Source organism: Macaca thibetana, chromosome 3 (assembly GCF_024542745.1).
Source record: "Macaca thibetana thibetana isolate TM-01 chromosome 3, ASM2454274v1, whole genome shotgun sequence".
NCBI lineage: Eukaryota > Metazoa > Chordata > Mammalia > Primates > Cercopithecidae > Macaca > Macaca thibetana.
The window spans coordinates 176,861,691-176,884,373 of NC_065580.1; the positions used below are offsets into that span (position 1 = coordinate 176,861,691).

The 22,683-nt window shown below is 35.0% G+C and overlaps 1 pseudogene; it reads right to left on the reverse strand.

Moving 5' to 3' along the window:
* Positions 1 to 876: 876 nt before the first annotated feature.
* Positions 877 to 1,966, reverse strand: LOC126950975 (farnesyl pyrophosphate synthase-like; annotated as a pseudogene).
* Positions 1,967 to 22,683: the final 20,717 nt, after the last annotated feature.

The window sequence follows — 22,683 nt, forward strand, 5'->3', positions numbered from 1 at the left end:
TTAAGGCTGCTGGGTTAGGGTCTCCACGACTGAGCTGGTCTCAGCCTGATTCTTTCTGAAATGTGTCTGAATATATTTGGTAGTTAGAAATGCCAATATAATATTTTGAAACAATAAACACATACAAATATACTTAGAGAGAAACCATAATTGAAACACCATAAAAGGCGAGTTAAGATTTTAATATTTTTCTTTCGAAGGCTGATTTAGATTTTCTTTCATCATTCTTAACATACCAGTAAGGAAACTTGTGGGAAGATCCAATCTTAGGGCATTTGCTGGGAGTAAAGAAAATCACTGTGAAGTCAAAATCTATAATCAATTAAACCCTATGGCATGATAAAATTGAACTAAGCCACACTGTTAGCTACTTCATGAACCCCTCTCTAAAGTTATATTATTGGCTGGGCGCGGTGGCTCACGCCTGTAATCCCAGCACTTTGGGGGGCTGAGGTTGGCAGATCACGAGGTCAGGAGATCGAGACTATCCTGGCTAACACGGTGAAACCCCGTCTCTACTAAAAATACAAAAAATTAGCTGGACGTGGTGGCGGCGCCTGTAGTCCCAGCTACTTAGGAGGCTGAGGCAGGAGAATGGCGTAAACCCGGGAGGCGGAGCTTGCAGTGAGCCTAGATCGCGCCACTGCACTCCGGCCCGGGCAACAGAGCGAGACTCCGTCTCAAAAAAAAAAAAAAAAAAAAAAAAAAAAAGTTCTATTATCAGTAATTTTAAGGTAAGAACGACTATTCCAAATAGAAATATTTGATCTTTTATTTTTGTATTTCATATAGTGACTATTATATAACATTTCTTCTCATTCACTCATTTATCATCAATTATTTTTACACAATCATATATTTTTTGAGAATCTCCCCTCATACCCTTGCAGTCTCCAGGTCACTTTTTCCGCTTGTGGATTTTGGCGCAAGCCCCAGAAAGATGGCTGGGGGCAAAGGCGCTGCATACTGTTCAATGAGACCCATAATGTGACTGTAACTGTCTTCCTCGTACTGCGAGAACACTGCAGGCAGATCTAGTTCCTCATACGGTGCCTTCACCCGGGTCACCTTCCCGGCCTCCTTCTGCCTGTAATTTTCCTTCAGGATCTGGTTCTGTTCCAGAGTGGCCCGCTGCAGACACTGAACCACCAGCCGGCTGCATTTGGATGTCAGTGCCAACTTTGCTGGTCCCACTGGGGTCCCCAGAGAGGTCAAGGTAATCATCCTGAATCTGAAAGAACTCTGCCATCTCCAGCAGGACTTTCTTGGTATTGGCGTGCTCCTTCTCACACCAATTCCTGCCATGTACATGGCTGCAGTTACAGGAAGGTAGAAGGAGTAGAAAGCTGTCTTGTACTTGTTAATAGATTTATACCTCTTTTCAGTGAATCAGCCAAGATCGACAATGCCCTGGGGGGCTGTGATGAGGTCCAGGGGCTGCCCAATCCAGTCTGATAGGAACTCTGCAGAAAGAGCTCAATCAGGTTCAGGTAACAGGGCTGCTCCTGGCAATAGTGCTTCAGCAGGCTGTAGGTACACACTTCCAGAAGGATAGCATCACTGACGGCATCCAAATCTATGCCCGGCTTCTGATACCAGCAGATCTGTCCCCGACAGGTAAGAGATGAATCTATGATGTTATCTGCCACCAGCAAGAAAGCTTGCAGCCGTTCCACACACCATCCCACAGTCAGGGCCCACTGGAGATTATCAGCATCTTGTTCCCTTGGTTCCATCAGCTCCCTGAATGCTACTAGCACCGTCAAACCCCGTGATACTTGCCCCCACTGGCATTGTACTCCAGGACCTCCTTGAGCCGGGCAATAGCATCTCCTGTCTCTGGGTGTCCCATCTCATCCTCAGTCAACACTCTAAAGATCTGGGAGGAGTGCTGAATGAAATTCTGCTTTTCTTGGTCATAAATGTCTGATTTCTGGTCTCCATTCATTCTGAAGGAGGACCAAAGGGCTCTGTTCCTGGATGTGGGTCCCTGCTCCTATCATCTTTTATTAAATAACTTTCAGCATGGTAAAATGTGATCCTAATTGATTAACTAAAATTTTTACATTTTTTTCTTTAACCCCAAGATATGTTGTAATTGCAAATCAATACAGTCTTTGGGGATGAGTTAAGCCGCAGACCCATATGGCACAAACCTTGATGACTCAATGACATTTCACTGTGAACATTAGTATTGTGCTTTAGTGCTACCCACTCTTTTGCTGGTAATGCTTCTGCCTCTACTTTTAATTATATTTAGCATGCCCTTTTATAATATGTGAGACATGGCTTATGGAAATATGAAGAGCATGTTTATTTCAACAACAACAAAAAAAAAAAAAAAAAAAAGGAAGACTAAAGAGAATGCCAGTAATCCCAGCATTTCTGGAGGGGAAAAAAAAAGTGGATGGGTCATTTTTTTTAATAGACTACTTTTTTTGCTTCAGAAAGACATCTTTTATACTTTTTTTCTCAAATACTCAAAAATTTAACCCTATAAAAAAAAAGCAAGTAAATATGAACAATATATAAAACTTTGATACTTGGAGAAGTTTGCCTATTATTTTTTGCTTCATAGTATTTCTTTATTTTTAGGGGCAGTTTAATTTCCCATATACTTTGTTTTTCCTTTACCTTATCACTACCAGTGTCAACATAGGAAGCAGGCCATATGAACTTATGAGAACACATGTCCAGTTAATATCTAGTAATAGCTGTCATTTAATGCCTGCCTGCTGTGCACTAGGCACTGTTGTTAAGTGCTTTATGCACATTTGTACACACCCCCATCATCTAGAACTGTAGGATGTAGGTACTTATTCTCATTTTACAATCGAAGAGATATAATTTTTGAAAATTAAGAAATATGCCCAAGGTTTTATTCAAATACCTTTCAAGGTATAGCACTCTGAAGCTAGAACCTATATCTTTTATAATAACATAACCACACTTTCTTTTCATTTTTGCAAATTAAGATATGAAACTCTTGGAGGAAAATTTGCATTGTTGAAGCTAACTCTGAATAATATTTGAACCCTCAGTATATGTATGTGTTTGTGTGTATTTGTATATATATAAAAAAACAAAATGGTTGATATAATTACTCTTCCAACTCTTAGCCATAATTAATATTTTATAATGTTAAATTGCAATTTGGTAAACTGCAAATAAGATTTTCACATAAAAATGAAAATATTATTTTCTATTTATTTTAATATGAGATATTTAATATCATATACAATACAAAAACTATAATTTTATATATATTTTATGTAGCATTTATAGTATATATACAAGATATATAGTGTTTATATATTTATATATTTATTATATATAACGTGTATATATGGATGTGTATATATATAAAATATGTAAATGATTGAAAAATGCATAAATTTGATAATTTTGTTTTTAAAAGTTTTTATAATAGCATTGTTCTCATTGATTATATGTGAGATGTTTTATCTGAGAATATAAATTTTTTGGCAAATATTCAGATAAAATTATTAATATCTGCTAAAAATTGATTCTATTTATGTCATATGCTAATGATCAACTTCCTATTACCTTAAAAATCATGTCAAACAATCTGTCATATAAGCACCTTAGAAGTCAACTACCATGTCTTAACAACAAGTAAAAAGCTTAACAAAACTCAAAAATGAAAAATTCTTCTTGGACCTGTCAGAGAAGTTGGTATCACAAAACAAACTACTGTCTTCCAAATTTCAGAAATCTCTGCAGAAGCCCAGGTAAGAAAACCTAAATTGTAATGAACGGATTGCTGAAGGCTAAGATTGGACAAGTCTGACAGTAAAAAGCACAGGACAGAGTCATGGGAGGCCCCATCCTTTTGTGAGTTTTACTTTTAGTAGCTATTCCAGCTCCTCACAATAAATATTAGGAAAAAAATAATATCTTCATGCTTTTAGTAGGATAACAAGAAAAGAAATCATTTTAACATAAGGCAGAGCATTCTGTTCTTTTTAACAATGACTGTCCTCAGTAGAAACTATTTTACTATAGCCTAACCTGATGGGATTTTATCAGAGTCTACTCTACCTGGAAAAGGGGATACCAACCTCCAATTAGCTCTAGCCTTCTAGATGGGGGAAGGGAAATTCCCAATCTTAGTCTTCTCTAGCCATCCAGTCCCACCTAAGGGAGGGGTGGGGGGAAACACTGAGAGTCACTAATATAGTTTGTAGTCCAGGAACACAGGCTCACCAATACTGAGACTTAACCATAGAACTATATAATTCTTGCCCTCTTTAACTCCTAACCTTACTATCATACCACTAAAGGCTTATTTGCTGGAATTTCATTCATTCTGTATATCATGTCCAGATTTTAGTAGCTAATTACAAGGCATACTGAAAGGCAAAAACCAACCATTTAAAAACCAGTTTAAAGAGACTAAAAAAGTATAAGAATTGGAGTCATATATGGCAGAGATGTTGGAATTATCATGCTAGGAATGTAAAATAATGATGAGGGTGCCAATGGAAGAAGTAGACAACATTCAAGGATAGACAGGTAATTTAAACAGAAAGATAAAATTTTAAGAATGGATAAAAAAGAAATATTAGAGAAAATAAACACTATAATAGAAATGAATAATACTTTCTTCAGTTGTGTCCATGAATAAACTGGACACAGCTAAGAAATAATCTTTGAGTTTGCGAACATGACAATAGAAACTTCCAAAACTGAAAAGCAAGAAGGAAAAACAGACTGAATAAAAAGAAAAAAATAAAAAGCAGAACAGAATATCCACTAACTGTGGAGCAACTGTTACAGATTATGTGATATATGCATATTGAGAATACCAGAGGAAGATAAAAGAGAAAGAAAGTGAAACAATATCTGAAGCAGTAATGACTGTGAATGTTTTCAAATTAGCATCAGCCACCAAAGCACAGTTCTAGGAAGTTCTGAGAACACCAAGCAGAATAAGTGCTAAGAAATTGACACTTAGGCATATCATATTCAAACTTTAGAAGATGAAGAAAATTTTGAAAGCAGACAAAGGGAAACAGCACTTCATCTATAGTGGAGGAAAAGTAAAAATTACATTCATTTTCTCCTCGGAAACCATAGAAGCAGAGAATGGCATGAAATCTTTAAAGCATTCAGAGAAAAAAATTATCACCAATTTTGTATCCTGTAAAAGCATCTTTCAAAAGTGAAAGAGAAATAAAGATATTCTCAGACAAACAAAAATTGAGGAAATTTTTTGCAAGTAAGCTCTGCCTTGCAAGATATAGAAGAGGTTTCAATGTTTCTTGCCCCTGATTTATTCAAGTTATTTATTTGCTTATTTGCTATTGTGTTACATGGGATTTTTATACATTTCGGATATTAACTCCTTATCATATATATAGTTTGCAAAATAATTTTGAATTGATTTTTGTATATGTTGTGAAATAAGCATCTAATATTATTTTTCTGCTTGTGAATATTCAGTTTTTTCAGCATTGTTTATTGCAAAGACTATTGTTTTTCTATTTGTGTATTCTTGGCACTCTTGAATTTCTCAAAAGATGACATACAAATGGCCAACAGATATATGAAAAGGTGCTTAGCATCACTCATCATCAGATAAATAGAAATCAAAACCGTAAGGGGTTATCAGCTTACAACTCTTAAAATGACAATTATAAAAAAGATGAAAAGTGTTGTCAGGGAAATTCACCCTTAATAAAGAAGGAAATCCTAACATTTATGACAACATAGAATAACATGGAGGAAGACATTATGCTAAATAAAATAAGACATACACAGAAAGACAAATATTGCATGATATCACTTACATGTGGACTCTAAAATAGTCAAACTCATCAAAGCAGAGAGTAGAATAGTGGTTACAAAGGACTGAGGGGGTAGCAGTGAAGAAATGGGTAGGTGTTTGTCAAAAGGTAGAAACTTTCAGTTATAAGATGAACGAATTCTGTTGACCTCATATACAATATGCTGACCACAGTGAATGCACTCTATTGTATATTAGAAAATTTTTAATCGAGTAGCTCTTATACCACACACATATACACACATACAAATGGCATCTGTGTGAAATAATGGATGTTAATTAGCTTGATTATGGTGATCATTTCACAATGTATATGTATGTCAAAACATCAGGTTGTATACCTTAAACTTACACAATTTTTATTTCATCAGTTATATCCCAATAAAATTGAAAAAAGTTCTTCAGAGAGAGAAGGGTACAGATTAAAAACTTTGATCTACATACAGAAAGGAAGAGGGTCAAATAATGAATAAGTGAAGGTAAGATACAAGTTTTATCATATTTAATTGATCCAACAGATAACAATTTGTTCAAAATAGTAGCAAAATGTTTTCAATTATGTGTACTCGTGTGCATATCTATATTTATGTATGATCATGTATACTTATGTATAAATTAAATGACCAATGATGATAGAAAAGATGAAGGAATTAGAAATATGTTATCATGAGGTACTTGCATTATCTGCAAAGTAGTATACTGTTACTTAGAAGTTAATATAAATTAGTTGTAAATATGCAGTGTAAATTCTAGGGCAATCACTAAATAAGGTATATATATATTCGTGTATGTACGTGAGTTTGTGTATAATTGATATGTTAAAGAAATTAGAGAAAAATGGAATCTTAAATAATGCCGAATTAAAACCCAAAACACAGAAATAATGTAGAAGACGAAAATAGAAACAAAGAGCATGAACAACAAGTAGAAATTAGTAACAAATATGGTAGATATCAATGTAATGATAACAATAATCACTTTAAATGTCAATGGTTTAAATACACCAATTAAAGATCAATACTGTCACAGTGAATAAAAGAAGATGCCCAACTATGTATCATCTACAAGAAACCCACTTTATTTATTTATATTTTTCTTTTGCAACTTTTATTTTAGATTCAGGGGTTACATGTGCAGGTTTGTTACATGGGTAAATTGAGTGTCAGGGTTTGGTGTATGAATTATTTTGTCACCCAGGTAGTGAGCATAGTTTTTTAACCCTCACCTTTCTCCCTTTCTCCACCTTCAAGTAAACCCTGGTATCCATTAGGTTCCAGTTTGTGTCCATGTTTACTCAATGTTTAGCTACCACTTACAAGTGAGAATATGGGGCATTTGGTTTTCTGTTTCTGCATTAATTCATTTAGGATAATGGCCTCCAGCTGCATCCATATTGCTGCAAAGAACATTATTTTTTCTTTTGTATGGCTTCATAGTATTCCATGATGTATATGTACTACATTTTCTTTGTCAAGTCCACTGTGATGGATACCTAGGTTGATTCTACATGTTTTCTAGTATGAATAGTGCTACAATGAACATACATGTGCATGTGTATTTTTGGTAGAATGATTTATATTCCTTTGGGTATATACCCAGTAATTGGATTTCTGGGTTAAATGGTAGTTCTTTGAGAAAACTCCAGACTGCTTTCCATAGTGCCTAAATTAATTTACATTCCCAACAGCAGAGTATAAGTGTTCCCTTTTCTCCAAAATGTTGCCAAAATCTGTTATTTTTTGACTTTTAATTAATAGTCATTCTGATTGGTATGAGATGGTATTTCATTGTAGTTTGATTTGGATTTCTCTAATGACCAATGATGTTAAACATTTTTTCATATTCTTGTTAACTGTGTGTCTTGAGAGGTGTCCATTTCCTTGGCCCATTTATTCATGTGGTTATTTTTACTCATAGACTTAAGTTCCTTATAGATCCTTGACATTACACCTTTGTCAGATGCATAGTTTGAGAAGGTTTTCTCCCATTCTGTAGGTCATCTGTTTAATCTGTTGATAGTTTCTTTCACTCTTCAGCTTTAGTTTCCACTTGCCTGTTTTGTTGTTGTTGTTGTTGTTGCAATTGCCTTTGGAAACTTCATCATGAATTATTTGCAAAGGCCTATGTCCAGAATGGTATTTCCTAGGTTTTCTTCTAGGATTTTTATAGTTTTAGGTCTTACATTTAAGTCTTTAATCCATCTTGAGTCGATTTTTGTATATGGTGAAATGAAGGGGTCTAGAAGAAACTCTCTTTAAATATAAAGACAAGTATAGATTCAAAGTAAAGGAACAGAAAATAATATACCATGCTAACACTAATCAAAATAAAGTAAAAGCAAGTATATTAATTTCATAGAGGGCACACTTTGGAGCAAGAAAATTTATCAGGGATAAAGAAGGGCATTAAATAAGAACAATGTGGTCAATATTCCAAGAAGATTTAACAATCTTTACTATGTATCTACTTAACAACAGAGCATCAAATTATGAGGTAAAAATTGATAAAACTGTAAGGACAAATAGATGAATCCACTATTATCATCAGAAGTTTTAACATCTCTCTATCAGAAGTACATAGACTCAGCTGAGAGAAAATCAGTAAATACATAGTTGAAATAATGAAAACCATCAATAAACTAAATATAATTGAAATATACAGACAATTAAAAAATCATAAGGCCAGGCATGGTGGCTCACACCTGTAATCCTAGCACTTTAGGAGGTTGAGACAGGAGGATCACTTGAGCCCAGGAATTTGAGACTAGCCTAGGCAACGTACATAGAGAGACCCCATCTCTCTACGCTGACAACGTGGAGAGACAAGCAATGTAACAGATGAATGTCAAAATCATTTTGCAGAGTGAAAAAATTCAAACAGAATACAGAGAAAAGATAAGAATGAAATATTTCATGTTGTAAATGTAATTGTGATTGCATAAATGTGTACATCTTTTGAACTCACCACCTATGCATTTTAAATGGCTTAACATTACTGTAACTCGATTATATCTCAAAGGCTATGTAACATACTAAATAAAATTTAATATTCCTTATTTGGAGCCACCTGTGTAGATGCTTGTCTTAGTTTATTTTCTACTGCAATAACAGAATACCACAGACTGGGCAATTTATAAAGAAAAGAGATTTCTTGACATGCAGTTCTCAAGGCTGGAAAGTTCAAGATGAAGGAGGTATATCTGATGAGGGCCTTGCTGCTACATCATAATATTTTGGAAAGCATTACATGGTGAGAGAGCATGTGTGAGAGGAAACAAGAGAGAGGAGGGCTGGACTCATGTTTTTTTATCAGAAATTCACTCCCATAATGGCTAATCTGTGATAATGTCATTAATCCATTCATGAGGGCTGACCTCTCATGATCTAATCACTTCTTAAAAGTCTCACATCTAAATAGTGTCACAATGGCCATTAAATTTCGATATGACTTTTGGAGAGGACATTCAAACTAAAGCAAAGTTCAATAACCTTGACTGCTGATTTTGCTGGCAAGTCATTACTAATCTCTTCCATCTGTTGTTGTTGTTGCTATTCTGTTCTCCAAATCTGAAAGACATGTCTTCAATCTTTTATTCTAAGTTCACTCTTCTCAAATGTGAATAGATTCATATTCAGAAAGGGTAATGGTATAGGGTGTGATAAAATGGTGTAGAGGGCCTATACACTTCAATAGAAGGGACAGCCCAAAGTGGCAATTTGAAATAATTTACTGTTAACTCTAACTTATTTTAAAATATATTGCAGGCACATGAATATTTCATACTTATTAAGAAGATGTCTTATTAAGTGGGGGTACTTACAGGGTGTTGCTATTTTGTACTAAGCTCCATTGCAAGATGTTCATGGCCATTAGGAAGGCCAGTTTCACTCTCTGTTTAGATTTACTTTGTCAGAAAAATTTTGAAAACAGTGTGAATCAGCACTTTAATGTTGAACAAATTATTTCCTTGGATATGGTAGAAATCTCAGTTCAGTAAGTCATTTATGCATAAATAAGTAATCCTTGTTAAAGTTTTTCCATGAAGTACAAATATACTAATAAATTGTTTTTTCGTTATGCTTAGAGATGTCTGAAGATATTTTCCACATGTCTATCAGAAAGCAATAGCAAGTATTTTTACTATAATACTATACATTTTCAGAAAGGATAGGCATCTTCAGGGGTATTTTATTTCTATAGAAAAGAAGGGCAAGGAAAATCTAGGCAAGAGTAACTGTCCTCTTTATCACAGTAAATGAGAAATGTATGCATAGAAAAGGTTAAAGAGAAAACTTATTCACTAATTCTAACATCAGTAACCTCTTATCATCATTGATAGTACAATATGCAATTACTACTTCTTGTATTATTTCTTAATTAAGAGTGAAGGCTCTGGGTTTGAAAACTGCATGCCTATTTTACTAATCTTCTAATTATAGGCAATTTGAACAATGTGTAACTTATTTTGTCTTCTGAAAATCGGGGTTATTCATTTTTGTATGAAGTTTAAGTATGTTAATATCTGTAAGACAGCTTTAAAAAGATCTGAAATAGAGTAAGAGCTCAGTAAAAGTTAACTATATTTATGATGTTTAATTTTGATACATTATCCCTACAATCTGTGAATATTCCGTTAGGCACATTAATTATTTTTATGTAAATTTCCTGACTTTATCATTGTTCATTAAATGCAAAATAAGAGTTTAGTTTTTAAAATAACTACTTTTGAAGATGCTGTTTATATCTTTCAAAACTAACCTTAAAATTCTGCGTAGTTTTTAAAAATCTGCTGTTGCGCTTCTAGGATGAAGTTCCCTTGCTTCACCATAAACAACACTAAGAATTGACTGACACGCATAACTCCATGCTTGCGCTTTAATATTTCTTTCACTGGCCTGTTTTCAGACATTTCACATATTTTATTTTCAGCATTAGTAAAAGATACTGAAAGTTCAAGTGGAGTGCGACAAAAGAGTCAGCTATTTGAAGTTTTGTTCTATATCTCATTGTGATGAGACACATACAACTTTTTTTTTTTTGGAGACGGAGTCTGGCTCTGTCGCCCAGGCTGGAGTGCAGTGGTGCAATCTCGGCTCACTGCAAGTTCCGCCTCCCGGGTTCCCGCCATTCTCCTGCCTCAGCCTCCCGAGTAGCTGGGACTACAGGCGCGGCCACCACTCCCGGCTAATTTTTTGTATTTTTAGTAGAGACGGGGTTTCACCGTGTTAGCCAGGGTGGTCTCGATCTCCTGACCTCGTGATCCGCCCGCCTTGGCCTCCCAAAGTGTTGGGATTACAAGTGTGAGCCACCGAGCCCGGCCGAGAAACTTAACATTTGAGAATTAATAGTTTTGTTATGCAGCAATTATAACATGAAACAATAGTACATTAAAAAATTAATTATAATAAAATAACCTAAAGAAAGTAGTGGAACTGATATGTTACTTCAGGCAGTGGGGCTTTAGAGTCTAAAGAAATGCACAATATTTCTGTAACTAAAAGATATAAATTTAATGAAACTGTAAAGTAGAAAAATATATTCTTTTATGGAATGATTTAATATTTTAGTCAAAATTCTTGAAGTTTATATGATGATTCGTAGAATAAATGTAAGGAGAAAAAAAATTCTGCATGTTCCACAGAGCCCAAACAGGCCCTAGTTCAAAGGACTTTATGCCATTACCTCACATCAGAGTAACTGTGTATTTAACAGTAATTACTGTCTTGTGATAGTAGTAAATAGTAAATAGTAATTTGTTCTGTCTAGCACAAGTACACACACACATACGTCAGACACTGTTGTATTGTTGATAGAATATGATTTGATATGTACGTATCCATAAACACATTATATTGTTCACATTTATGTATTTTGGAGAAATATTTTACAACTAAAAAGCTATTGAGATCTCTGTGGATAAACATTGTGTTTTTATCCCCCAAAAAACAAGGAGGAAAAAAGATAGAAGAAATCAGGGTTACTGTCTACGAAAAAAAAAATTGAGTTTTTATTGGACATATTGTATTTTAAAGGATTCATAAGCATGAAGAAATTCCAAAAAAAAAAAAAAAACCACGTTTTTTCTTTATTCTAAAAGTTTTGTGTACTTTATAAGTAGAAACTTTCTGAGGACAGATGATCATGGGCTAGATGTAATGGTTTATTCTGAGGCACTTTTCCTTTTAGTTGCAAATTTCTGCTGTTCATTTCAAGTAAGGTTTTAAAACTTGGCGATTTTACTTTTAAATGAAAATTCTTCCTACTTTTTTGATATGCTGATATCTCAGGATGTCATACCTTTTATTGAAACTATAGTGAATACTTCCTCTCTAGTCTTTTTTTGCCTGCCCTTTTTTTTTTTATTTCCCCAAGGCATTTCCTTGAAACGTAATCCATTGCTTCTATACTCCTTCATAAACGCATAGAATGTAAAGCCCTTTGTACCTAGATCTCATTTATTTGATTTCTTCCCACTTTCAAGCAGCTCCTGTATGGTTGTGAAACATACATTTAGAATAATTTCTTCTTGTTGAATTATCTGGTTTAGACAATGTAATTGACCCCTCTGCAACCAAGAAATCTTTTTGGTCTATTTTTAGCTACGTTTGTCACCCTCCAGCTGTCTAGGTAGTTAAAATTCCTTTGGAGAACACTGTTAAACAGTGTTGTAAAAATTGCATTTCAACTGCAAAATTTTCAGCATGGAAATGTGTGGGTTCACACTGACCACCTGCTAACATGGATCAATATATAATCTTTTATCAAATAAAATTATGATCAATATTTCTGGATAATAGTAAATAAGCAGCACAGAGATTTTTCTAGAAAAAAATATTTTTTACATAACTTTCAGAAAGTTTTTCCTCTTCAATATTGAAATATACTTGGAAAACAATGGAAAGCAGAAAGAATTCAATTCAACATATAACATGGGTACTTTGTATTTAAAATTGAATACTATAGAGAAAAGAAAGTAATCATGGTTTTAAAATAAGTAACTTTTAAAGAAACATAATTTTAATCTTTAAACATAATTAAATGCCTTCTTCACATAAGGCTAAATACTGTTATAAGAAAATTTTGGAAAAGACAGTCTTAAGAACACTGTATTGTAATTTGTTTATAGGCACTAAATTTCATAAAATAAACTAATTACAAAAGTGGAAAACCTGTAAGTTTTTATCCACTAAATTTAGTGGCTCTTCATCCACTAAAATTAATTGACCATAAATTTGTTAGCAGTCGGGCTTTGAAGTGGGAGGGAACTAAGGCACAGGTACACATTATTTTAATGAACAATGATGTGTGAAACAAATCATAGCCCTTGTCAACAAGATAATGGTGAATTATAGCCTACTCGTGCAGGCTATATGACAAGCGCATGGAGTAGTTTGTAAAAGATGCCAGTTGAGGTTTGTATTTGAAAACGCAAAAACTAAAGGAAGCTCGTAGCTTTCAGGATATGCCCATGCAATAAATCTACTGCATCCCTGTTCTGAAGATTTTGGATTAAGTAGAGCATTTGATGGGTTTTCTATTGCTGTTGTAACAAATTTACCACAAATTCAGCAGCTTAAGTCAATGCAAGTTTATTTCCTTACAGTTCTGTAAGTCAGAAGTTTGACATAGTTCTCATCAGACTAAAACCAAGGTGTAGGTAAGGCCGCATCCCTTTCTGGGGTAACTAGGGAAGAATTCATTTCTCCTTAGTGGGTTGGTGGCAAAATTGAGTTTCTTGTGGTTGCAGGTCTGAGATCAGTTTGTCCTTGCTCACCATCAGCTGAGGACTGTTTCTGACTTCCAGAGGCTGCTTATGTCCCTTGGTTCATGGCTACTTTCCTTCATCTTCAAAGTCAGTAAACAAGTCGTCGAGACCTCTCATTCTTCAAATCTCCTTTCTTCTCTTTCTCCTTCTCGTTCCCTTCTGTGTCTCCTTTCTTTTCTTCCTCCTTCTTGTATTATCTCTCTGACCTCACCAGGACAGATTCTCTGCTTTTCGGTCTCATGTACGGTTTTATTGCTGTTTGCTTTATTGAACTTCACAGATACTGCATTTTTTTTAAGATTGAAAGTTTGTGGGAACTCTGCATGGAACAAGTGTATCAGTACTATTTTTCCAACAGCATGGGCTCACTTTGTGTCTCTGCGTCAGGTAATTGTTAGCACATTTTAGAAATAAAATATTTTTAAATTAAGGTATGTACATTTTTAAACATAATGCTATTGCACATTTCATAGACTTCAGTATAGTGCAAACATACATTTTATGCACTGGAAAACCAAAATGTATGTGTTACTTCCATTGTTCATTTTATTACAGTGGTCTGGAGCCCAACCCCCAATACTTCCGAGGTATCCAATACTTCCAAGGCATGCCTGTAATTAGATTGAGCCAACCAGAATAATCTTCCCAGTTCTAAAGGCTAGACATCCAAGATCAAAGTGTCACCAAGTTTGATTTGTTCTGAGGACCCACTGCTTGGCTTTCAGATGACTGCATTTTTGCTGTGTCTTTACATGGTATTTTTGTATGTGTATGTATCTCACTGGTGTCCTGTGTGTCCAAATGTTCTTTTCTCAGAAGCATACCAGTAAAATTGCATTAGGCTGCATCTTAATGGTCTCATTTTAACTTAATCACCTTTTTTTTTTTTTTTTTTTTTAAAGTTGGAGTCTCACTCATTGCCCAGGCTGGAATGCAGTGATGCCATCCTGACTCACTGCAACTTCCACCTCATGGATTCAAGCAATTCTCCTGCCTCAGCCTCCCAAATAGCTGGGAATACAGGCACCTGCCACCACAGCTGGCAAATTTTGGTATTTTAAGTAGAGACAGAGTTTCACCACCTTGGCCAGGTTGATCTCGAACTCCTGGACTCAAGTGATCCACCCGCCTCAGCCTCCTGAAGTGCTGGGTTTACAAGCGTGAGCCACGGCACCTGGCCTTAATCACCTCTTAAAAGGCCCTACCTTCAAATATAGTCACATTCTGAGGTACTGGAGGTTAGGACTTCAACATATAAATTTTGAAAGTGACACAATACAACCCCTAACATCTAGTAATATTAGGATTTGGGGATTCTAAAGCTGGAAGGAACTTAAGCCATTTTCACTTGAAGGTCAACTGAGGAAAACAGTAATCAGATAAATTAAGAAGCTTAAAGTGTCCTAGGCAGTCAGTTGTATGCCAAGAATACCAATCCAGGACACCACATTTTCAGTGCAGACTTTATTTTTCCAATATGCCATATTCTCCCTCCACACAGAGTTATATAATGTTAATACATATATTACCAAATTTCAATAGTAGAGCTTGATTTTGCAAAATAAGCACATAAAAGAACAGTAATGTATGCTATATATTGTGATTTCCTGATTTATAACACTGTACTGATGATAAAAGGCCTATCATGCTCTCAAAAAAAAAAGAGTTCATCTTGAAGGCAAATGGGAGTTCCTGATGAGCCATAGGTAGGTAAATGAAATGATCGTATGTATATTTTATTAAAATAAGTCCAGATGATCGGTGATGGATGAATGAGGTTGGAATCTGAGAATATGAAACAACAAGTAACAAACTGTGGCAATAACACAAAACAAGTAACATTAATTGAGCTCTTACTGTATACCAGCTATTTTGCTGGATGCTGAAATAATGCACCTTATTTAGATCTAACTTTTTGAAGTAAGTATTGTTTTCAGCCGTATTTAACCAATGTGGAAACCAAAAAGCAGAACGTTTAAATGACTCACCCCAAATAAAACATCTAAGTGGTAGACGTGTGATTTGTGCACTAGGGATCTGATTCTTGAGGTCATGCTCTTAAATACTATTTAAGAATAGTACAATACAATTACAATTACTTATATGCAAAATATACACAATACACATGCTAAAAAAGGAAAGAAAATGAAATAAAGAAAAGTCCAAAGGGTTGAAGACATAGAATGGACAAAACCTGTTAAAAAGATTGGGTTTAGAAAGTGAAGAACAAGAAGAATGGCACATAATTCCCTGGCTCAGGAAACCCTCAGGAAATTATATTTATATAATTTTTCTCTGTTTCAATAGCAATTCTTATATTCCTGAACTTTGGATGTTTTCATACTCAATTTTAGAGTTTTCTTCTTTTTATATCTGGCTTCAAATTCTTCATGGATAATTCTAAGTTTTATTTGTCTTTGTAAATTCAAACCTCAACACCTAGCATGGTGCTTTTCATATAGGAGGGCACAGTACCTATTTAACTAGAAAATTAGTGTGAAGTCTTTGATTTCAAAAGACAAAACTCCAATTTGTGCATAGAAATAAATAAAATGTAATAATTTTTGTAATTAGACTTTGGGCAGTAGAATAATTTAGCAGAATTTTGGAGCAATAAGATTCCAGGATAAAACAAGACCAGCATTTCTTTTTCCCAAGCTCTGCATTCACTGGATGTTAGCTGACTTGCACATACCATAGATTGGCTTTTCTACCTTATGTGGACAATGGTGTTGTTGAGGAAATAAAACAATTCTGCTAACCAAAGTCTTTTTTTTTTTTTTGAGACGGAGTCTTGCTCTGTTGCCAGGCTGGAGTGCAGTGGTACGATCTCAGCTCACTGAAACCTCCGCCTCCCAGGTTCAAGCAATTCTCCTGCCTCAGCCTCTGAAGTAGCTGGGAGTATAGGCGCGCACCACCATGCACAGCTAATTTTTGTATTTTTAGTAGAGACTGGGTTTCACCATGTTGGTCAGGATGGTCTCGATCTCTTGACTTTGTGATCTACCCGCCTCGGTCTCCCAAAGTGCTGGGATTACAGGCATGAGCCACCACGCCCGGCTCCAAAGTCTTTCTATGTATTAAGATGATAAAAACTTTCCCAACAAAATATATACAAATTCTTCCTTGAGGTAGAAAGGAAAAGGAAGTACAATCATCCATCCATATGAACGGATTCCACATCTCTAAATTCAACCAACTGTGGATCAGAAATACTTAAAAAATGGTTGTGTCTGCACAGAATATTGTATAGTCTTTTAAAGCTGTTGTTTCCTAAACCATACAGTATAGCAATGAAAGCTGATCCTTGAATAATCACACGTTTGAACTGTGTAAGTTTACATCTGTGAAAACTTCTTTCAATATATATACTGGAATTTTTTTTTAGATTTGCCACAGTTTGAAAAAAAAACTCAGATGAACTGCATAGCCTAGAAATACAGAAAAAAGTAAGAAAAAGTTAGGTATGTCATGAGTGTGTAAAATCAATGTAGATACTTGTTTTATCATTTACTACCACAAAATATACAGTTTTATGATAAGTTAAAGTTTATAAAATATTACACATATCAACACAGATCTACATGGTACCATTCATAGTTGAGATAAATGTAAACAAATGTTAAGATGCACTATTAAATTACAACTGCATAAAATTAACTGTAGTACATATTGTACTACTATAATAATTTGGTAGCCACTTCCTGTTGCTGTTGTGATGAACTCAAGTGTTGCCAATATCAGCTTAAAAGTCATGCAATGAGGCTGGGTGTGGTGGCTTATGCCTGTAATCCCAGCACTTTGGAAGGCCTAGGCAGGCAGATCATGAGGTCAAGAGATCAAGACTATCCTGGCCAACATGGTGAAACCTCATCTCTGCTAAAAATAAAACAATTAGATGGGCGTGGTGGTAACTGCATGTAGTCCCAGCTACTCAGGAGGCTGAGGCGGAAGAATCGCTTGAACCTGGGATGCTGAGGTTGCAGTGATCCGAGATCGCACCACTGCACTCCAGCCTGGTGACAGAGCAAGACTTCAGCTCAAAAAAAGAAAGAAAAAAAAAAAAAGCCATGAAATGTTAATAATCTCCATGTGAGCAGTTCATCTCTCCAGTAAATTGTGTACTGCAATAAAAAGTGATCTCCTAGAGTTCTCACATATTTTCATCATGTTTAGTGCAAGACGGTGAACCTTGAATAACAGCATGAGACTCATACAAAATGCCATTAGTGATGCTCGAAGTGGTCCCGAGAATCATAGAAAAGTCGTGACATTACAAGAAAACATCACTTTGTTTGATATGTGCTGTATGTTGAAGTCTGCAGCTGCAGTTGCCCACTATTTCAAGATAAATTAATCTAGTGTAAGGATCATTGGAATAAAAAAAAAGAAAAAATTTATGAAGCCCTTGCTGCAGTTATCCCAACAGATGTGAAAACCTTGCACTTTTTGCAAAGTATCCTCTTATCTCATCTTGTTTTGAAAATGTAGTTTTTATATGAGGCTCAAATTGCTATAGCACACCTGGCCGGGCGTAGTGGCTCATACCTGTAATCCCAGCACTTTGGGAGGCCAAGGCGGGTGGATCAGGACGTCAGGAGATCGAGACCATTCTGGCTAACACGGTGAAACCTCATCTCTACTAAAACTACAAAAAATTAGACAGGTGTGGTGACACACGCCTGTAGTCCCAGCTACTTGGGAGGCTGAGGCTGAAGAATCACTTGAACCCGGGGGGGCAGAGGTTGCAGTGAGCTAAGGGGGCGCCACTGCACTCCAGCCTGGGTGACAGAGGGAGACTCCGTCACACACACACACACACACACACACACAAAGACACACCTCTATACTTTAATATAATTTGACAAAAAGTGAAGTCATTATATGACAACTTGAAGCAAAAGAAAGGGAAGGATCTAAAGCTGTAAAATTTAATGCCAGCAAAAGATGGTTTAATAATGTTAAATGGAGATTTGGATTAAAAAATATGAAAATAATAGGAGAAGTAGTTTCTGCCAACCAAGAGGCAGCAGGCAAATTCCCAGATGCCATTAAGAAATTTGGGTAGCAGGCGCACTAAAATCTCAGACTTCACCACTATACAATTCATCCATGTGACAAAAAATCACTTCTACCCCAAAAGCTATTGAAACAAAAAATATATAAAAATTAAAATTAAATACAATTAATTAAATACAATTACAAAAGAAGAAAATAATTGAGGACAAAGGATATCTGCTCAAACAGGCTTTTAATACAGGCACAAGTGCTGCATTATGGAAAAAAAAAAAAGCCACAAAGGATGTTCATTGATAAGGAAGAGAAGCAAGCAGCAGAATTTAAGGAAGGAAGGAAGGGATAGGCTAACTCTACTGTTTTGTGCAAATGCAGTTGGGTTTATGGTCAGAACTGCCATAATCTAAAAAGATACTAATTCCCCAGTCTTGAGGAGAAAAGATAAATACCAGCTGCCAGCCTTTTGGTTGTACAAGAAGACTTGGACAAGAAAGTTTTAGTCTGGATTGGTTTCATTGATGCTTTGTCTCTGAAGTCCGGAAGTACTTTGCCTGTAAGGGACTACCTTTTAAAGTTCTTTTGATATTAGACAATGTCCCTGGCCACCCAGAACCCCGTGAGATCATCACTGAAGCCTTCGAAGTGGTCTACTTTTCCCAAAGTCTCGAATTCAGCCTCGAGATCAGGAGGTCATAAGGATTTTTAGGCTCATTATGTATGATACTTTATGGAAAAGATTCTCAACGCTATAAAAAGGAACTCTCACAGAGAAAACATAATGAAAGTCTGGGAGAATTACACCATTAAAGATGCCATTGCTGTTATAGAAAAAGCCATGAAAGTCATTAAATCCAAAATAATAAATTCCTCCTCCTAGGGAAAACTGTGTCCAGATGTTTGGCGTGACTGTCTAATTTACAACAAAGCCAATCAAGGAAATCATGAAAGAGATTTTGGATATGGCAAAAAAAAAAAAAAGGTGGAGGCAGAAGGGACTCAAGATATGGATCTTAAAAAAAAATTAAGAGCTAATAGACACCACTCCAGAGGAATTAACAGAAGATGACTTGATGGAGATGGGTTGTGTGCTTTTGAGCCAGTGCCAGATGATGAGGAAAAAGAATTAGAAGCAGCAGTACCAGGAAACAAACTGACATTAGAGAATCTAGCAGAATTGTTCCGATTATTCAAGACTGCTTTTGTCTTCTTTTATGACATGGTCCCTTCCGTGACACAGACACTGAAAGTAAAGCAAGCAGTGGGGAAAGGATTAGTTATGTATGCACAAAAGTTAGACAGAAATTACAATGAACTTCTGTAAAGTCACGCTGAGTTTGCCTGCCTCTCCTGCCTCCTCCACCCCTTCTACTCTGCCATGCCTGAGACAGCAAGATCAACTCCTCCTTTCCCTCCTCCCTCTCAGCCTGTCCAATGTGAAAATATGAAGATGAAAACCTTTACGATGATTCACTTCCACTTAATGAATAGTAAATATACTTTCTTTTCTTATGATTTTCTTAATAACATTTTATTTTTTCCTAGCTTAATTTATGGGGAGAATACAGCATATAATGTATATAACATATAAAATGTGTGCAATTGTTTATGTTATTGGTAAGGCTTCTAGTCAACAGTAGGCTATTAGTAGTTAAGTTTTTGGGGAGTCAAAAACTATATGCAGATTTTTGACTACATGGGGAGTCAGCATTCCTGACCTGCCACATTGTTCAAGGATATCATTTACATTGTTTTAGGTATTATAAGTAATGTGGGGATGATTTAAAGACTATATACACATACTACACCTAAGGCTATATGCAGATACTACACTATTTATATAAGGGACTTGTGTACCCATTGATTTTTGTATCCTCGGGGAGTTCTAGAACCAATCCCCTATGAATGCAAAGAGGTGATTGTATATAAAATAAAGATATTTGCAAATAAGGGGTTGTTGGGTATCCCTGCCATAATAAGTAAGAAGACATATTAATTATTCTCTGACAAAAGAGCTTTATGTTACTAAGAAAAGAGACCTAAAGAAAAATCTCCTGGTAAATATTTCCTGTAAAATGATCTATCAAGCAACAAATATTCTAAAATGGAAACTTAACTTGAAATTTTCCAAATGTAAACAGATGCTCCTAAGCGACCTCACCTATATGACAAAATTTTTTCCTACATTTAAGAGTATATTTGGCAGATAATTTATTCTGAAATGTCCATCAAGATGTACTTCTACTTGAAAGCAGATTTTCTACTACCATCTTGCTCCTATATGAACATAAATGGACAATTTATAACACCTGTTCTTAAATATTTTTAGCTCCAGATGGTCTGCTCTAAGATTTATGGTGCTGAACTTTGGATCTCAAACTGCACATGTCTAAGTACCTAACTAAAATCAAAACTTTTTTGGAGGAAAAATAATAAAATACTTTGTCTCACCACATGCACTCCTGTGTCCTCTGTCTTTTTAAAATGAAATAGCCATCTGTCTGAAGGAGAATTCAAGTAAAACTCCTAAACTTTTACAATAGCATGTCAATTAATTCTTACATATATTTTCTTTAAAACATATAGGTCACCATTTATTCAACAAATAGAATACTGACATACTGAGTTCTTCAGAAGAATTTTAATGTGCCCCATGTCTTCTAACTCTTACTTGACACAGTTAAGATATTAAATAAATTTTACTTGTTTCAGCCTTTGAAATTCTAGTCCTGTACTAAGCTAGATGATTAGAAAATAGTATATATACATTATTTATGTTAGTTTCCATAGAAACATATTCACTGAGTGAAAGTCACATTTTGAGCTTTTATGGAGACACAAGAAACTAGAGTATTTGCCATATTTTGTCATATATTATCAAATGTAGCTTTCATAAATGTCAAGTTGATAAAATTCTTCTACGAATCATTTCTAGTTGAAAAGGCCTAGCTTTCCTAATGTAATTGACTATCATCAGACAGTTCAAACTTTGAAATGTCACATGTATCTCTTATTCTCTTTCTTATCACATTCTCAAAGCTAACTTTCATAATCTTATCCTATTCAATTTGCAAATCAATAGTTTTTTTCTAATTCAATTGTTCCAAGTATGTATTTTCATAGGCTCATTCCCCATCCTGAAATAGATATGTCATTATTATTGTAGTTGCTTTTGTCAAGTAGAATGGATGTGCCAGGCACTATGGATTCATTACATTATTTAATCCTAAAAACAAAACTGTAAGTGAGTATCACACACTATATGGATGTAAAGGGAAGTTAAGTATGAGGCTGGATGCTATGAATAAAGATGCAAAACTATATAAACACCGCCTTACACATCATTCCATTTTTCTACCTGAGAACCCAAATGCAATAACAGAACAGGTTTTTGACAACCACTTTGCAAGAACTCAGTGCAGCAATAAAAAGCTCAGTAAAAGGACATTTAAGTTTAGTACATAAATGAAGTTTCCCACTTACGTAGATCTAAATCTGAGCATCTGAATTTATACAATTTAGAGAGAAATAGAAAGAGAGAGAGGAAGTATCAAAAAATTGTATGTCACAAGGGGAAAGAAAACAGAGAAAATAACAAATTTAAGCTTTTTACTACACAGTTAATGCCTTGGGATATAATCAATCATATTAATAACTTCATTTTCCCTGGGGAATAGGAGAAAAAGAAGAGACAACTAGAATGCTCTAAGAAGAATTAGAGAAGTTTCTCCTTTTTCATACTAAACAAATCTCGGTATTGATTCTTAATTAGTCATCTATTGGTTGTGTGATACTTTGGCAAGTTACTTACATTTGTTAATTACTTCATTAATTACACATGAATGTATGCTGATAACCGGAAAATTTTTACTTCAGGATTAATGAGCCTAGGTAGTTGTAGCATCTAGCACATACTAATTGGTTCATAAATGTTAATTATCTTTTTTTTCATTACTTTGATCATCAAGGAACTTTTAATCAGAAGATGTTATCATCTAATGGTGTCTCTAATTTTCCCATTTCCAAAGAGGAAAGATACAGTTAAATTCAGTAATAAAGGAAGTTAATGCTGAGGCAAAATAATATAACATTAAAT